The sequence below is a fragment of the Podarcis gaigeae genome (assembly GCF_964106915.1).
Source record: "Podarcis gaigeae genome assembly, chromosome: 4".
Classification (NCBI taxonomy): Eukaryota; Metazoa; Chordata; class Lepidosauria; order Squamata; family Lacertidae; genus Podarcis; species Podarcis gaigeae.
In genome coordinates, this window is record NC_139677.1 from 87,765,257 (window position 1) to 87,783,332 (window position 18,076).

Below are 18,076 nucleotides of genomic sequence, written 5' to 3' on the forward strand. Positions count from 1 at the left end.
TGTAGCAATAATCCAGTATGGAAGTTACTAGAGTACAATGGCAGCTATACAGTGATATAGTTTACAACCATAATCCGTTCCGAAGGTCCGGTTGTAAACCAAAACAGGTTGTAACCCAAGGGACACACACTTCAGGGTTTGACGTGGTTGTAATCCCAAACGGTTGCAAACCAAGGTACTACTGTAATTGGAACTAGGCACTCCAAGACACCAAGACCACCTGAGTCTGGATCCAGGAGTTTTCCCAAGCTGCGATCTTCCCAAGGGAGTGCAACTCATAATCCTCCCAGGGAAGTAGTATACCTCTACTGTACATGGGGGGGGGGTCGGTCCATTTAGCAAGCATGGATGGCACTGTGGGTTAAACCACAGAGCCTAGGGCTTGCTGATCAGAAGGTCAGTGGTTCGAATCCCCGCTGCGGGGGTGAGCTCCCTTTGCTCAGTCCCTGCTCCTGCGAACCTAGCAGTTCAAAAGCACATCAAAGTGCAAGTAGATAAGTGGCAGGAAGGTAAACAGTGTTTCTGTGCGCTGCTCTGGTTTCGCCAGAAGCGGCTTAGTCATGCTGGCCACATGACCCAGAAGCTGTACGCCAGCTCCCTCAGCCAATAAAGCGAGATGAGCGCTGCAACCCCAGAGTCGTCCGCGACTGGACCTAATGGTCAGGGGCCCCTTTACCTTTACACATTATCACACTGAGTAGTACTGAATTCGGCAATTGCTCATTTCATGTTCACAACCTACCATCAACATCTTCCACTGCGTCTGAAGGAACCCAACCATGGGGACATAAATGAAGAAGAGTGTAAGCAAAAACAACTCTGGATTTTTTTTTTTATTGTCAGCGAGGATTCTGAGATCAAGTTCTTCCATGCCTGTTTTCTCTTATTTTGCAGTTACCTTCTGGTTGCATTTCGGTCTCTGTTTACTGATCTTAGGTTAAAGTCTAACAGATCATGCTTCAATGCATAGAATAATCAGTTGCTCCTGTAAGATAGGAGTATCATCCTGCATGAATGAGTTTCACCACTGGAAAGAAAGAACTACATCTGGTTTGGTTATGAGCAAAGGGAAAGGGAAAGAGTAGTCAAGAACAACAGGTTCTGTATTTTACTTTGCATCAAACATTGGTCCTTTGGCTGTCCACAAAAAGCTAAAACTTTCAGTGGAAAATATTATTTTGAACTATATACCTATTGTATAGAAGTTAAAAACAGGGCAACGAAAATGGATTCTACGGATTCTAATGGTAGACAAGAGACTGATATTGATGAATTGGAAGAATAAAGATATGATCCCCTTTAATAAATGGATTAACCATATGATAACACACACAACTTATGAATGGACAGCTTACAGATGTAGACTTTGACTAGATAAATATGACAATATTTTGAATGCGTTTATACAAAATGTAGCAGGCTATCAATATTTACAAGTGTATTAGGATAATAATATGAAATTTATATGAGAATGTATGGGTTAGGGGATTTTTCGTATTTTGTGCATCGTTTCTTTCCGCACAATTTGTGCCTTTTAATTCTTCTTTTCTTTCTCTTTTTTTTCTTTGCATGACTTCATTTCTTTAGAATTGAAACCTTTTGAATAAAATATAAATGGCAAAACAAGAACATTGGTCATTTTGTTGCCTCAAGGAATAACTGGGTTCCCTGAGTTCTCCTGAACTACAGGAGAGCTGCATTGTACATTAGAGTGCATTGACGTGCTAGCTTAATGGATAGGTTAAAAACAAGATATGTAAATATATATAATGATTTATTTATTTTTGCTGTGTTTACTGTATAAATATTTAGAAGTGCACTTAGTCCTTCACAGGACTGGAAAACTGAAGAGACATCTTTCTAAAGCTGTTTGGTGCTTGGCAGCTATAGAATTGGTTATTGGTGGAAGGGCAGGGGCTTTGTCCTTCAAATTTGGTTCCCTGATAAGCTGTTTGGCTCTGTGTAGTGCCTTCCACACTAAACATGCTTTTTATTGGTCTTAATTTTATTGGTCCTGTTCAGGCATTTGGGGTACGATGATACCCACGCCTGCATCAGGGTGACAGGTTAGACCCTTTTATGTCATTACACTGGAAGGTCAACACTTTTAGTCAATTAATGCTCTTTTATCTTTTCACTGTATAAGCAAACATGATGCAGAATTTAAAATATAAGTCACTTTGAGATATTTTGTAGTAAGTGCCAAATAAATACTACTACAGTGGTACCTCAGGTTAAGTATTTAATTCGTTCCGGAGATCCATTCTTAACCTGAAACTGTTCTTAACCTGGGGTCTCCTGCTGCCACCACTCCGCTGGAGCATGATTTCTGTTCTCATCCTGAAGCAAAGTTCTTAACCTGAAGCACTATTTCTGGGTTAGCGGAGTCTGTAACCTGAAGCGTATGTAACCCGAGGTACTACTGTACTACTACTACTACTAATAATAATAATAATTTTTTACATTAGTAGCAGGGCAGGGATATCAAATCACTGGAAGACCCAGATGTATGAACTATGGCTCCTTTGCTATCACATTGACCTATAATTGTTATTGTGACATCACCACTTAGAGACAGCAATGTGGATGGAAAATGCACCCCTTTGTGATTGGGCTACATGGAGCATGAGGCCTTGCACCATTCCTTGAGGATGGCAAGTCATTTTCATAGAGAGGGTCACATGCCCCTTCTTCAGAGAGGCCACAATATCCACCCACATGACCGCCTCTGATTGGAGAAGGGACTCACCCCCCTTCTCCAATCAGAGGCGGTCATGTGGGGGATTGAGGAAGACAAGGATTTCAAAATTGTGACGGCTTTTAGACTGGGAAAATCGATAAAGAAAGACAAGTCCAGAGACTGTTTGGTTATTTTGAGATCAAGAGAGGAAAGAGACAAGATACTAGGCCTACATTTTAAAAAATCTTTGGAGATAGAAGGTAAAAAGGCTGAAATTTATAGAGACATACCCAAACATCTTTTTGGATCTTTTGGATCTTAGGACCACTTACACAGATCTGACCAAACTGCTGAGATATAACGCAATCCCTTATAGGTGGGAGTTCCCGCAAGGACTATCATTTACTTACAAAGGAAGGAAAGTAAGAATTAAAACACCTGAGGACCAGCAGAAGTTCCTACACAACCACGAGGAGGACCTCCAGAAAGGAGCTGCAGCTTCTTGGCCACCACCACCACCGGGACCATCTCCAAAACCTACACCGTCTGGATCTGGACCAGCACTACCACCTCCGGGATCGGAGGGAAACCTAGACACCCCATTGTAGGACCCACCAATTAGACCAGGATGTCTTTGCAGCTTCTTAGTTGGAATATAAATGGCGGAAATTCTCCGGAAAAAAGAAGAAAAGTATTTCATATTTTGAAAAAAGAACAATTGGACATTATTTGCCTGCAAGAAACACATGTGACAAGGCTCCACAGAAAAGTGCTAATTAACAAAAGATTAGGCCAAGAATTTATTTCTTCGGATAAAGTCAAGAAAAGAGGAGTGGTGATATATGCAAAGGAGAGCCTGTCACCGAAATTTTTATTTAAAGATGAACACGGCAGAATTTTGGCGATTGAAATCCAGACACAAGGAGAAAATTTTTTGATATTAGGAATATATGCCCCAAATGAAGGAAAATCGGATTTTTTTAGGAAGCTGCATGAGATTATGCTGGACTACTTAGATTACAACAACATCATAATGTTGGGCGACATGAATGGGGTTGTGTCTGTAAATATGGATAAGTCGCAAAGCGCTAACATAACGAAAGATGGTAGACTACCTAAAACTTTTTTTGAAATGACTGACAATGTGGACTTAATTGACATATGGAGGGTTAAGAACCCCCTAGGAAAAGAAGGAACTTTCTTTTCTGAAGCTCATCTGACATGGACACGAATCGACCAAATATGGATAACTAGAGGACTGGCACCCAAGACTAGAAAGGTGGAAATCTGCCCAAAAACCTGCTCCGACCATAATGCTTTGAAAATGGAACTGAGACTAAATACAACCGGATCCTTTAGATGGAAAATGAATGACACCTTACTAAGGGACGAGAAGATTGTTAAGAAGGCCCAAAAAACCTTAAAGGACTATTTTGAGATAAATTTAAATACCACTGTGGAAAAAAGAACAATCTGGGACGCAAGTAAAGCAGTCATGAGAGGGTTTCTAATACAACAAAATACGATCAAGAAAAAGCTCTGGATTGAAAAGAAGGAGAAGATATTGGAAAAAATAAGAGATGGAGAGAAAAAATTAAGATCCAGGCCCAAGTCGAAGGAAGTGCTGAGAGAAGTGAAATTTTTCCAAGCACAATATTTGAAATTGATAAATCAAGAGGTGGAATGGAAAATTAAACAAATGAAACAAAGATCTTTTGAATCAGCAAATAAGTGTGGGAAACTGCTAGCATGGCAGTTGAAAAAGAGACAAAAACTCAATACAGTTACAAATCTAGAGATTGAAGGGAGAATGGTTCAGAAACCCGAGGAAATTAGAAAGTGCTTCCAGAGATATTTCAAAGAACTTTATTCACAAGGGCCGCAGAAAGATTCGGAGGTGGACCAATTTCTTAAAACCAACGGATTACAGAAAATACCTCAGGAAATGAGAACAACCCTGAATAGTAATATCACACAGCAAGAAATTGAAAGTGCCATTCAGAACCTTCAATTAGGCAAATCTCCAGGCCCCGATGGACTTACCTCCAAATATTATAAGGTTCTGAAGGACTATTTGATACAACCTTTGTTGGAGGTCTGTAACCAGATTATGGAGGGGAGGAAGGCACCGGAAACGTGGAAAGAAGCTTTCATCACATTGATACCCAAACTAGAAACTGAAAAGACCCAGCTTAAGAACTACCGCCCCATCTCACTCCTAAATGTGGATTACAAAATTTTTGCAGACATTTTGGCAAGTAGGTTTAAAAAAGTGCTTAATGAAGTGATCCATAAGGACCAGGCCGGCTTTCTCCCTGGTAGGCATTTGTTTGATAACACAAGAAACATTATCGACATTTTGGAACTTCTACAAACAAATCTTAACACTTTGTTGTTGTTGTTGTTTAGTCGTTTAGTCGTGTCCGACTCTTCGTGACCCCATGGACCAGAGAACGCCAGGCACCTCTGTCCTCCACTGCCTCCCGCAGTTTGCTCAAACTCATGCTGGTAACCTCGAAAACACTATCCAACCATCTCGTCCTCTGCCGTCCCCTTCTCCTTGTGCCCTCCATCTTTCCCAACATCAGGGTCTTCTCCAGGGAGTCTTCTCTTCTCATGAGGTGGCCAAAGTACTGGAGCCTCAGCTTCACAATCTGTCCTTCCAGTGAGCACTCAGGGTTGATTTCCTTCAGTATGGAGAGGTTTGATCTTCTTGCAGTCCATGGGACTCTCAAGAGTCTCCTCCAGCACCATAATTCAAAAGCATCAATTCTTCGGCGATCAGCCTTCTTTATGGTCCAGCTCTCACTTCCATACATCACTACTGGGAAAACCATAGCTTTAACTATACGAACCTTTGTTGGCAAGGTGATGTCTCTACTTCTCAAGATGCTGTCTAGGCCTGTCATTGCCCTTCTCCCAAGAAGCAGGCGTCTTTTAATTTCGTGGCTGCTGTCACCATCTGCAGTGATCATTGAGCCCAAGAAAGTAAAATCTCTCACTACCTCCATTTCTTCCCCTTCTATTTGCCAGGAGGTGATGGGACCAGTGGCCATGATCTTCGTTTTTTTGATGTTGAGCTTCAGGCCATATTTTGCGCTCTCCTCTTTCACCCTCATTAAAAGGTTCTTTAATTCCTCCTCACTTTCTGCCATCAAGGTTGTGTCATCTGCATATCTGAGGTTGTTGATATTTCTTCCGGCAATCTTAATTCCGGCTAGGGATTCATCCAGCCCAGCCTTTCGCATGATGAATTCTGCATATAAGTTAAATAAGCAGGGAGACAAAATACAGCCTTGTCGTACTCCTTTCCCAATTTTGAACCAATCAGTTGTTCCATATCCAGTTCTAACTGTAGCTTCTTGTCCCACATAGAGATTTCTCAGGAGACAGATGAGGTGATCTGGCACTCCCATTTCTTTAAGAACTTGCCATAGTTTGCCGTGGTCGACACAGTCAAAAGCTTTTGCATAGTCAATGAAGCAGAAGTAGATGTCTTTCTGGAACTCTCTAGCTTTCTCCATAATCCAGCGCATGTTTGCAATTTGGTCTCTGGTTCCTCTGCCTCTTCTAAATCCAGCTTGCACTTCTGAGAGTTCTCGGTCCACATACTGCTTGAGCCTTCCTTGTAGAATTTTAAGCATAACCTTGCTAGCATGTGAAATGAGTGCAATGTTAATTTTTATTGATGCGGAGAAAGCCTTTGACAATATCTCTTGGATGTTTATGAAGAGAAACTTGGAAGGGATGGGAGTGGGGCAGGGGTTTGAAAATGGAATAGAAGCAATATATTCAGAACAAAAAGCCAAATTGATAGTAAACAATGTGGTGACAGAGGAGTTTAAAATTGAAAAAGGGACACGGCAGGGGTGCCCTCTATCCCCCCTATTGTTTATTTCAGTTCTGGAGATGCTATTGAACATGATTAGAAAGGACCGGTTGGTACAGGGAATTGAAGTCGGAGTGAAACAATATAAATTGAAAGCATTTGCAGATGACCTGGTATTAACATTACAGGAGCCAGTCTCTAGTACTAAAAGAGTGTTAGAATTAATTTCTGACTTTGGTCGGGTGGCGGGATTTAAGCTGAACAAGCAAAAAACTAAGGTTTTAGCAAAAAATTTGACAACTACAGAAACAGATGAGTTCCTGAAAGAGACAGAACTAAATGTGGTTAAAAAAGTAAAATACCTAGGGGTGTATCTGACCTCCAAAAATTTGAATTTGTTTAAAGACAACTACGAGAAATGTTGGTCAGAAATCAAAAGAGATTTGGAAACATGATCAAGATTGAAACTTTCCTTGTTGGGCCGAATAGCAGCTATAAAGATGAATGTATTGCCAAAAATGTTATTTTTGTTTCAGGCCCTACAGATCGTGGACAAGGTGGAATGTTTTGGAAAGTGGCAAAAGGATATTTCTAAGTTTGTTTGGCAGGGCAAAAAGCCCCGAATAAAGTTTAAAATATTAACTGATGCGAAAGAAAGAGGGGGATTTGCCCTGCCAGACTTGAGGTTATATTATGAATCTGCAGCCTTCTGCTGGTTGAAAGATTGGATCTTACTGGAAAACACTGATGTCCTAGATCTGGAAGGGTTTGACAATGCTTTTGGGTGGCATGCATATTTGTGGTATGACAAGGTTAAAGTGCACAAATTGTTTAAAAACCACATTGTTAGGAGAGCAATTTTGATGGTCTGGACAAAATATAAAGACTTATTGGAGAGTAAGACTCCGAGGTGGCTCTCACCGGTGGAGGCCAAGGCACGTAAGAGACTTAACATGGAGGCCAATTGGCCTAAATATGGGGAAATAATTGAAAAAATTGGAGACAATTGGAGGTTGCAGAGCTTGGAAAAATTAAAAAACAAGGTGCGAGATTGGTTGCACTATGCCCAAATTCAAGAGGTTTTTAAAGTGGACAAGAAGGTTGGATTCCAGGTGGAAAAATCGAAACTAGAGACAGAACTGCTAGAGCCAAAAAGTAAACTACTTTCGAGAATGTAGAACTTGCTGCTTAAATGGAATACTCAGGATGAGACAGTCAAATCCACCATGATAAAATGGGCGCAGGATTTGGGGCATAACATTATGTTTGAAGACTGGGAAAGGTTATGGAACACCGGAATGAAATTTACGGCATGTAGTGCCTTGAAGGAAAACATTATGAAAATGATATACCGGTGGTACATGACCCCAGTCAAGCTTGCTAAGATATATCACCTGTCTGACAATAAATGTTGGAAATGTAATGAGGCGGAAGGGACATTCTTTCACCTCTGGTGGACCTGCCCGAAAGTGAAGGCCTTTTGGGAGATGATTCATAATGAACTAAAAAAGGTACTTAGATTTACCTTACCTAAGAAACCGGAGGCCTTTCTCCTGGGCATGGTGGACCAGAGAGTGCTTAAGAAAGATAGAACTTTTTTTATGTACGCCACTACAGCAGCAAGGATCCTGATTGCAAAGCATTGGAAGACACAAGATCTACCCACGCTGGAGGAATGGCACACGCAGTTGATGGACTATATGGAACTGGCCGAAATGACTGGCAGAATCCGAGACTTGGGAGAAGAAACAATCGAGGAGGACTGGAAAAAATTTAAGGACTATTTGAAAAAACATTATAAGCTGTACGAATGTTAAAAGATGCACCTTTTAGGAAATTCTAGCTTCAGCAATGATAAATTAATGAAATGGAAATTAAGGCACAAGAAGTCAGAGGTAGAATAATGAAATAACTTTATTGTGTTTAAATGAAAATGTACATGATTTGGGTTATAACACATTTGAAATTAGGTAACATGATAAAATGAAGGATACAATAAGTATTGAAACAAGGTAACAAATTGCTGATGTTCTGTACTACAGAGAATGCAGGGTTGGGAGGATGTGGGGAAGTCCATTAGATTTGATGGAAAAAAGAACACGGAAATCTGTAACTTTTCTATTTTATTCCTATAATCTGTTTTCTATTCTTTTTTCTGTATTTCATAAACTCAATAAAAAATATTATTAAAAAAAAAATGATTGGAGAAGGGACTCACAGAGCCAATCCCAGGTCAGCAGAGGAATTCTAACTCCGGCACATGGGTTCATGGGTGGGCTTTCTGGTGTCACAAGGTCCATGACTCATCCTTTAAGGTTGATGTTCCAGTAGTTGGCCGTACAGTAAATTATCCCATATCTGCTATTCAGATTCTATCCCTTCTTCATGCTCTTCTGTGTATAAACAAATATTATTTATATGCTATACGCAATCTCTTGTCTTTTCTTCCCCTCACCCTTTTTTGTTGTTGTTGGCAAAATTAAATTACAAATAAATTCCAGTGGTGCAAGTCATTAACACCTTGTTGCACCACAAACCTGGATGATATTCCTGTTTTAAATGAGAAAAATGGCTGTTCCATGTCTGGAAGCATAAACCTTCCGTCTTTATCCCAAGATCAGTTACTTAGTCATAGAAGATAAAGATATACAACCTAAGGGCAATTGTATTGCAAAATACAAGGAAGCAGGTATAAAGCCAATGGTCTCCAGCCCTGCAGCTTATCTTCGCGTTAATTAAATCTGAGGTCCCTGACACACTTTTTAAAAACAAACCTCTGAGCCATGTGCTAACATTTCAGTCTGTTGTGGCGGTGTGTTTGATGCTCAGCTCGCCATTTTGATTTGCCAGAAATCAGCACATAGCTCCTGGTTCCTACTATGAAAAGTGAGTCTGTTGTTTTAGCTGAACATTGACTTTCATGTGCATCCACTCAGCTGCTAATTTGGCCTGGTCTGCTGGGTGACTGCTTTCAAGCCAGCTGTGGGATATGGGGGCCACAAGAGTCAGCCTGATGTGTAAAGGTAAAGGGACTCCTGACCATTAGGCCCAGTCGTGGACGACTCTGGGGTTGTGGCGCTCATCTCGCTTTATTGGCTGAGGGAGCTTCCGAGTCATGTGGCCAGCATGACTAAGCCGCTTCTGGCAAACCAGAGCAGCACACGGAAATGCTGTTTACCTTCCCGCCGGAGTGGTACCTATTTATCTACTTGCACTTTGATGTGGTTTTGAACTGCTAGGTTGACAGGAGCTGGGACAGAGCAACGGGAGCTCACCCCGTCGCGGGGATTCAAACCGCTGACCTTCTGATCGGCAAGCCCTAGGCTCTGTAGTTTAACCCACAGTGCCACCCATGCCATATTTGTAGTGTATGTGTAAATCTACCACATCCTGGATCCATGTAGCTCAGTATTGGGCTGACCATCTACACTGGTGTGGAGTCAAGGGGCACTGAGCGGTGGTTCAAAATCTCACTTTGATCAGGAACACTGATTGTACAGAAGAGCCAGTGTGGTGTAGTGGTTAAGAGCGGTAGACTTGTAATCTGGTGAACCGGGTTCGTGTCTCCGCTCCTCCACATGCGGCTGCTGGGTGACCTTGGGCTAGTCACACTTCTCTGAAGTCTCTCAGCCCCACTCACCTCACAGAGTGTTTGTTGTGGGGGAGGAAGGGAAAGGAAAACGTTAGCTGCTTTGAGACTCCTGAAGGGGAGTGATAAAACGGGATATCATATCCAAACTCCTCCTCCTCCTCGTCTTCTTCTATTTCTTCTTCTCATTATTATTATTCTTCTCGACTATGGGGAACCCCTGCTCCTAAAAAGTTTGACCTCTCACCCTTGGAATGCCTGTGCAGGGAACACTCTGGGTTTTTTAAGACCTTTCTTCTCTTACACATCAAATGGCAATGCTAGAGTGCCCTCCCAGCCTTCACACAAACGTGCACACACAAAAACCTTACATTGGCCAGTGCTAGTTTTCACCAGCTATATTGTGCAAATGCTTTCTGAAGAAGCAAATATGGAGGGCAGGTGAGGGAAAAGCACAAATCTGCTTAGTCATAGCCCAATGCACAAGCAGTGCATTCCAGAGGCCTGAGGCTGACCATCTCTTTAGGGAACAGATATTCTTTTCAATGGGGGCCGAGGCAGAGATGAAAGAGGGTTTGGTTTGGTTTGGTTGTTATGCCCTACCTCGTCATTTATAACCCTGGGATTTCTAACCGTACTGCAAAAAAATGGTATTTAAAAATACTTTTGACTTTTTTATCCCAATATACATCTAAGAAGTTCAAGGTAGCAAACCTGGTCCCTCCAGGCATCCACAAATTCACTCATTTGATTACAAGGAATGAGTGGCCCCAGGCCTCTGGAAAACAGGGCAGCCACACAAGCCCCTACCCCCCAGAAGGCTCATTTTCACTACTGTTTTCATGTCGGCAGAAAACAGCAGAGTCCCTTCTGAGAAACTCCTGTTGTTTCTTACCTTCTCCAAATCCTCCCATCAGATGTCAAGGAGATAAAGAACTACACAACTTGCAGAAGGTATCTGAAGGCAGGAAGTTTTTAATGTTTGAAATTTTATTATGTTTTTATATGTACTGGAAACTGCCCAGAATACATATGGGCGGGGAATAAATTATCATCATCATCATCATTATCCAAGGAGAGAGGACTGCTATCTTAGCAGCAGGGCCTCAAGTGCTTGTCAAGGATTTGGAGCACAAACTCAGTGGTGATGACCACAAATAATGCTTGGCTAGGAAGCCAACTCCTAGACCCGTGGACCCCTGGTTATTCCGCCTTTTCTCCACTCAACAACAACCCTTTAAGCTTTCGAGGATCTACACCAAAAGCACAGTCAACACACATTTAAAGAGCATAGCTTCCACAAAGAATCCTGGGAACTGTAGTCCGTTAAGAGTGATAGGAATTGTAGCCCTGAGAGGCGGGATTGCAGTTCCCAGGATTATTGGGGCGGGGGCAATTGTATGCTTTAAATTTATGGACCTGCCCTTAGGTTAGTGCCGAGGAAGTGTGACTGACCTGAAGTCACTCAGTAAGCTTTGTGGGGATATGGGGATATGTACCCGGATCTAAATCTGAACCTCGAATCAATACACAACAGTGCGTCTCAGTTTTAAAAGAAATGCTTAACAATGCAGTATTAAATACAAAGAAAAAAACTGTCCAGTAGCACCCTCAAGACCAACTAAGTAGTTGGTCTCAAAGGTGCTACTGGATAGATAGATGATAGATAGATGATAGATAGATAGATGATAGATAGATAGATAGATAGATAGATAGATAGATAGATAGATAGATAGATATAGATAGATGATAGAGATAGATGATAGATAGATAGATAGATGATAGATAGATAGATAGATAGATAGATAGATAGATAGATAGATAGATGATAGATAGAGAGATGATAGATATAGATAGATAGATGATAGATAGATGATAGATAGATAGATAGATAGATAGATAGATAGATAGATAATAGGTAGATAGATAGATAGATGATAGATGATATAGATAGATAGATAGATAGATAGATAGATGATAGATAGATAGATAGATAGATAGATAGATAGATAGATAGATAGATGATAGATAGATAGATGATAGATAGATAGATAGATGGATGGATGATAGGTAGATAGATAGATAGATAGATAGATAGATAGATAGATGATAGATAGATAGATGATAGATAGATAGATAATGATAGATAGAGAGATGATAGATATAGATGATAGATAGATAGATAGATAGATAGATAGATAGATAGATAGATAGATAGATAGATAGATAGATATAGATGACAGATAGATAGATGATAGATAGATGATAGATAGATAGATAGATAGATAGATAGATAGATGATAGATAGATGATAGATAGATGATAGATAGAGATAGATAGATGATGATAGATAGATAGATAGATAGATAGATAGATAGATAGATAGAGATAGATAGATAGATAGATAGATAGATAGATAGATAGATAGATAGATAGATGATAGATGATAGATAGATAGATAGATGATAGATAGATAGATAGATGATAGATAGATAGATGATAGATAGATGATAGATAGATGATAGATAGATAGATAGATGATAGATAGATAGATGATAGATATATCGACTGCGTCAGACCAACATGGCTACCTATCTGAATCTAAAAACAAGGAGACAGCTAGTTCCAGCTACATACAAGCTATATCCTGCCTCATGTGGATGTTGTTAAATATAAGCATCATAAAATGGAGTGCATAATACTTTCTCTACCACTCCCATCCTGCGTATGATTGCAGATGTGTACTTACATAGACTGGCCTCAGGGTCTGGCAGAAACAGTCCAAATTATCAGGTGATGTCAACCACTCTAAGGCCAAAATCACCCCTGGCAGTAATGTGTTCACATTCAGAAGTAACATAGATATTATTCATTTTCCTCCTGAAATTTCTTCTGCATTTTACTGCAAGTGTATCCTGATAAACACTTTTTTGCAGTTTCAACACATTTTTGCAAGCAATTTCATCTAATAAAATGCATTCCTGTTTGTTGTTTGTTGAATAACAGCATCATTCTGTATCATTTGATAAAGGTATCAGACACCCTTGTAAGCTTTGAAATGTGCTCTTTCTGAGCAAGAAGCCATCTGAACAGGATCCCATCCTACCAAAGTAACAGAAATGCCTGCTCCATCTTTCCATCCCCCCAAAACAGGAGATGTTCAGAGGAGGTAAAAGCACAGACACTCCCTGTGACCAGGACCTTGCAGGGTCAGGGGTTGTGAGTGTATGGACTGTCTCTGCTCTTTGACTTTCCCATAAGAATGTAAGAATTGCCCTGCTGACTAAGCCCCAAGGCCCAAGAAAAGTGGCAGCTATGTGAATCAGAGAAATGACAGGATGCAATCAGTACTTGAGATTTCGAAGGAATGATTTTGTAATCAAAAGCTCCCTCCCGGAAAAGTCTCTTGAAAACCATAGTGAAATAGCCTTTTGAAAACCACAAATTTCCTCTTTCTCTCATGAGAAATGAAGGGACATAACAACAGGGAGATAATACGATTCAATTTGTTTCCTACACTTGGAAGAAACAATTTTGTCACCAAGAGCAAGACACTTTCTAAATAAGATCTCCCACTTTATTTAAGCAGTTAAAGGTAAAGGGACCCCTGACCATTAGGTCCAGTCGAGGCCGACTCTGGGGTCGCAGCACTCATCTCGCTTTATTGGCCGAGGGAGCCGGTGTACAGCTTCCGAGTCATGTGGCCAGCATGACTAAGCCGCTTCTGGTGAACCAGAGCAGTGCACGGAAACGCTGTTTACCTTCCCGCCGGAGTGGTACCTATTTATCTACTTGCACTTTGAGGTGCTTTCGAACTGCTAGGTTGGCAGGAGCAGGGACTGAGCAACGGGAGCTCACCCCGTCACGGGGATTCAAATCGCTGACCTTCTGATCGGCAAGTCCTAGGCTCTGTGGTTAACCCACAGCGCCACCCGCATCCCATTTAAACAGTTATATGACACCTTTTTCCAACAAGGTCAAGACGCACCTAACAGCATACAGTGGAAATGAAACAGTAATATAAGAAATGCAACAACCATTTTTTAAAAGCAACCTCAGCAGTTAAAGCATATTCAAAAAGAGAGTAAACATTTAGGGCTTGAAAGCGTTCCTAACATGGAAGGTTTTTGCCATCTTCTGGAAGGCCTTTAGAGAAATCCAGTGAATATATCCTCTTCCTGGTACTAACTAGCCATATTTCTTAGGACGTTGGGACATAGAGGAGGACCTCAGTAGGACAGGTGCATTCAGGAGGTGATATTCTTGTGATAACCTATTAAAATGGGCTTTGAGGGTCATTACTAGCCCCTTGAATTGAGCGTGGAAACAAAAACGAGTTTAATGATGTAGAATCATGAAGCGAGTTCTTCCTAGGTATGTTGTGTGTGTGTGTGTGTGTGTGTGTGTGTGTTTCTTTGTGTGTGTTGGGCAGTGCAGTCCTGTGCATTTTTACTTGCCGGATCAACCCAAAGGTCCATCTCATGTAACCTTGTTTTCCACAGTGGTCAACCAGCTGTTTCCCAACCCACATACAGGACATAAAGGAAATAGCCTTCTTCTCTTGCCATTCCATAGAAAATGGTGATGAGAAAGAAGACCTTCTTGGTGGTGTCCCCCCCCCCCAAAAAAAAACCTTTGGAATACTTTGGAAGCTTCTCTGGCTGTAGCAACGGGCAGATCTTGTCAATATCCATTTCTCTCTCTCATTTTTCCCGAGTCTTCAGTTCGACACAGCAAATGGTGCTTTTTAAAAAGTTTTAAGTTTGAATTTCAGTGCAACATAAGAAGAGTCTGCTGGATCAGGCCAATGGACTTTTTAGTCCAGTATCCTGTTCTCACAGTGACCAACCAGATGCCTAGAGGAAGCCCACAAGCAGAACCTGGGTACAATAGCAGTCTACCTACCTGCAGCTCCCAGCAATTGTGGAGTGGAGGAAGTGACTAGGAGCTGCTGATAGTCATGTCCTTCATGAATTTATCCAATCCTCTTCTACAAGCCATGCATTTTTAAATTTTTATTTTTAAATTCAATTTATTTCTTACACACCCTTTAGCAGGACAGGTTTTATACAAGTACAGAACAAATGAAACCGTTGCAACCATAAAACAAAAAAGTGAAAACAATTAGAGGCAGTTTATTTATAAAAATATTTCTATACTGCTGTATCATAGAAATGTGTTCCAGTGGTTTGCAGCAACATAAAAACACAAAGTTCCATATATAAAACAGCTAAAGGCAATGTCATCCTTTAAAGACGCAACACAAACGCTTCCATATATATATTTTTTAAAAGAAACTGTTTAAAAATATTTCCAGTACAGGTGCAGACTGGGATAAAGATCTCCACTTAAAGGTCTTGGTGACTCCAGCGGGCGCCAATGAGGAACAGAGACGCTACCTGTAAATATTGATCCTGCAAATATGTGGATATATTTTTTTACTGTAGTGGTTGCAAGCTGCTCTGTAGAGGGATTTTCAATAAAATAAAATCAACAAAGGCAAGGACGAGGGAAAACAATTTACGTCAAGTTCACTGTAAATACACCAGGTATTATTAATGGTGCAAAGCAGAGTATGGAGAGGAGAAGTGGGGAGCAGAGATCAGAGAATTTCCCCAACAGATTGAAGAAAAAAATTAAACAGGGTTGCCATGCAAGTAATAAAGAAACCATATAGAAACTTGGCACAGTGTTGGGTTGTGGTTACAGTGTCAGACTTGGAGCTGGAAGACCAGGGTTCAAATCCCCACACAGGTATGAAGCTTACTGGGTGAAACTGCCTCTCAGCCTAACCTACTTCACAGGGTTGTGGGGATTAAATGGGGAGGAGGAGAACCACGTAGGCCACCTTGAGTTCCTTGGAGAAAAAGATAGGATATAAATGAAATAAGTAATAAATAAACAATTAACTTGGAGGAAAAACAAACTCATGGCACATTTCGCACGGTACATTTATATCCCACTGGGCTTCCATCAGAAGAACTCACTGAGTCCCAGTTGGGCACTTATACAGGCACTGACAAACCCAAACCAGCCTGGCTTGTGCAAGCATCATGAGCACTTCTGCCATGTTCCAGAGGGTAGGATTCAAGTTACCAGAAAGGAGATTCTGACTAAACATCAGGACATAAGAGCTGTTTGACATTGGAGGTTTTTAAGCAGAGGTGGGGTGGCCTTCTGTCGTGGATGCTTTAGTTGAGATTCCTGCATTGCAGGGGGTTGGACTAGAGGACCCTCAGGGTCCCTAGCTTCTGCCAACCTAGTAGTTCAAAAGCATGCCAGTGCAAGTAGATAAATAGGTACCGCTGCGGCGGGAAGGTAAACGGTGTTCTCGTGCGCTCTGGCACTCATCACGGTCTTCCTTGCACCAGTAGCAGTTTAGTCATTCTGGCCACATGACCCAGAAAGCTGTCTGTGGACAAACTCTGGCTCCCTCAGCGTGAAAAGTGAGATGAGCAATGTGTTAGAATTCCTGCTCCATGATTGCAGTCATGGGATTTTTGTCTATCACATGGCGTGGTATGTTTTGACTCCACAAAGTGGGAAGTGACAGAGACAGGATGTTTGTGTTACTGTGTTCTGTGAAGTGGGACTATTGTCCTTTGTTCTTTCTCTTTGCTGTCGGATGCTAGACAGAGAGGGAGCCATGTTGCAGTGTGTGTTTATATGTAAATAAAGTAGATTAGCCAAAATGCTGAGTTGCTGAGGTCTGTCACATAAGCTGCAAAGACTCTGCGGATCCCTAAGGGTGCCGATGTCTGTTGGCTGTGATGTTCAGGTAGAAGAAAGCTTTTGAAGCTCCCAAACGATCGACCAGGAGGGAGAGAACATGCCAGTCGGGCATGTGTCTCTGCCAGGGTCCTACTTGAGTGTAGGATGAGCTCCTGACACACTGCACCCCATAGTCACCTTTGACTGGACTTAACCATCCAGGGGTCTTTCACCTTTACCTTTTTATCAGGGTCCCTTCCAAGTCTACAGTTCTATGATTCCACGCCATTGACAAAGCATGCAGTATGCCTTTACTGTGGAGGCTGGTTCGTTGGAAAGAACAGGACACAGCCACCACCAACCTCAATCTGCCCACAGTTAAGTCCCCAACTACCTGTCTTCTTATTTGCATCCAGTAAGTGGTGACTCGTCTGTCATTGGCTCTGGCTCCACCTGCTGTCCCCTTCTCTGCTTCACAGCCTATCAGTCCCTATGGGTACCAGCCTTAGCTGCATGCTAAAAATAATAATAATAAACATTTTTTAAAAATCCAACCCGTGCCATCAAAGTGCTGAACACATAATTAATTTTTACTTCAGCAATTTTATAGATGTTGCTTGATGTTGCTCATCCAAACTCATTATCTGGAAGAACAGCTTGTGCCAGACGAATCAATGTTTAAATTATTGTTGGGTAGGTGGGTTGAATCAGAGAACATCAAAAGGTGTTACAAGAAGCTCGTGGCATGGAGCAGGTCCCTGCTTGCTAGTAATTATTCGGCATGCCCTGTTGTGTAACTAAGCCACAAGTTCTTCGCTCTGTTGCAATTTTTGTAAGCAGGCATTAAAAAAAATTTTGGCACAAATGTCCCATGTGAATGAATAACAGATTTACTTGGAATGTTCACAACGCAAAATGTTTGTTTTGGGGACATAGATGGGAACATCATCAAACTATGACATGTCGGTTACTTCCAGCCTCTGTCATGGAGGGGGTCCACATTGCTTGGAAATTCAGAAATGATCAAGTTGCTAATTTTCATGATTGAAAGGACAAATTCTATAATGAGTCACCCGAAGCCCCTCTTAGCTATGATTGTGCTATGAATCATGGCCATCGATGATGCTTCTCATGGATCACTGAGTCTCAGCAACAGCTTCCTAGTTCTTTTAAGTGGTAAGGAGAAATCGAAAGGAGCAAGCAAGCAAAAACAACAAAAACATCTGAAGATGGCAAATCCATTTATAAGGAAACATTTCCTGAAGAT

The 18,076-nt window shown here is 41.3% G+C and overlaps 1 long non-coding RNA gene across 1 annotated transcript; it reads left to right on the forward strand.

Moving 5' to 3' along the window:
• The first annotated feature begins 8,737 nt into the window (after positions 1-8,737).
• LOC310844006 lies at positions 8,738-17,348 on the forward strand. Its single transcript, XR_014563874.1, has 2 exons — positions 8,738-9,395; positions 13,130-17,348. It is a non-coding gene; the product is annotated as an uncharacterized lncRNA (long non-coding RNA).
• The last annotated feature ends 728 nt before the right edge of the window (positions 17,349-18,076 follow it).